We start from the raw sequence: 1881 nt of genomic DNA on the forward strand, positions 1-1881 counted from the left end.
CGAAGACTTGAATGACTGGGGGAGTAAGACATGGACTACATGTGGAAAGAGTATTCCAGCTAGAAATGCAAGCAAGTACAAAGGCCTAGAGACAGAAATGGACATGACGAATTTGAAGAGATAAAAGGAGGCTAGGAGGGTAGGAGTGATGTGAATGAAGGGCATTGTGGTAAAGACTTTGGGTTTTGTTCTAAATGTGCTGGGTCGTTGTTGCTGCTATAGTGAGTATTAAGCTCTTACTGTGTGCCAAATAACTGCGCTAAATGCTTTACATGTGTGTTTTTCCCAGCCACGTTGTAAACCCTGCAAGCTCTATTAGTGTTGGAAGCCAATACATCTAGGTTTGCAACCCATCCCTACCACTTACTAGCTATGTGACCTTTGACAAGTTGCGGAAACTTTCTGTCTCAGTTTCCTTATTTGTAAATTAGAGGCAAAATATTTATCTCATAGGGTTATTGAGAGGATTAAGTTAAATGGTCCTTGTTAAATAACCAGAAAAATGCCAAGCACTTAATAGACCATAGCAGTTTCAGTTTCCTTCCTTTTTCTCTTTGTTGTCCTCCCACTAAGGTCAGTGAGCAGGTCTTAACTCATTTTTATAATCCTTTTTATCTAGCCTAGTGTCCTGAATATAGGAGTGACCAGTAAAGTTCATTTGAGTGAATGGATTTTATTACTGTACAATTGTAATCGCAGTTAGCCATTGCTAGGGGATGAGTAATTCTGACTGATGTTGACATCAAGGCTGTGGGTCTGCGAAGGGATGGGAGGGTAGGGAAGGCACGCTAAGAGGTAGGAATGTCTCCATATAAGGCAAGGATGCATGAAAGGGCAAGGATACTACAGAAACCATGACCCCTGAGTAATGAGAAACATGCAGTTATGTGAAAATCTGAGGAAAGATTATAGGCAGCAAGGCTGCCCTGTGATGGGAATTAGCTTGAAGTGTTTATGGGCCAAAATAATCAAGTGTGGCTGGAGGAGAGGGCAACAAGGGGAGAGTTGAAGGAGATAGATTTGGAGAGGCAAGCACAGGATGAATTATGTAGGGACTTGAAAGACTTTAGATTTTATTCTAATCATAATGTAATTCCAATCATAATGTTTGGAGAGCTTATGCTGGAAAGTGATATAATTATATTTATGAAATAAAAAGATCACTCCAGATGCTGTGTAGAAATGGATTGTGAGGAGCAAGATTGGCAGCATGGAGACCAGTCCCGAGGCAGTTACAATAACCTAACTCTATTGGTCAGAGTTTTCCAGGGAAACAGAACCAATAAAATATATATATCTGGAGGTGTAATTCAAAGGCCTGAGAGCTGGAGTGGCAATTGATCTACTGGGAAATGTAGATCCCAGTTTGAGTCTGAAGGCCTGAGAACCAGGAGTACTGAGGGCAAGAGAAGATCAACATCCCAGCTCAGACCCCTCAGCAGATTGGATGATGATCACCCACACTGAGGGCCAGCTGCTCTACTCAGTCCACCAATTCAAAGGCTAACCATTGAAATACTGTCACAGACATATTCAGAAATACTGTTCAATTAGATGACTGGCCACCCTTGTGTGTGGGAATGTTGGGTGCTCTGGGAAGCCTGTAAAACTAATCCTATCTAATAATAGACAAACATGGTAATTGTCCGTACCTTTGATATGCCTCCCATTGGCTAATCAGCATGATATGCAAATTAGCCACCAACAAAGATGGCGCTAATTTGCATACTGCAGGCAGGGCGGGACAGCGCAGCCGCCAGCGCGAGCTGCCATCCCGGCCGCAGGCCAGCCCCAGAAGCCCCGGAAGCCGCCCAGAAGCCGGTGATTGGGGGAAGATGGGGGTCCCCTGCCCAGGCCTGACACCTGGGCCAAAGGCATCAG

Source organism: Myotis lucifugus, unplaced genomic scaffold (genome assembly GCF_000147115.1).
Source record: "Myotis lucifugus unplaced genomic scaffold, Myoluc2.0 scaffold_7, whole genome shotgun sequence".
Taxonomy (NCBI): Eukaryota; Metazoa; Chordata; class Mammalia; order Chiroptera; family Vespertilionidae; genus Myotis; species Myotis lucifugus.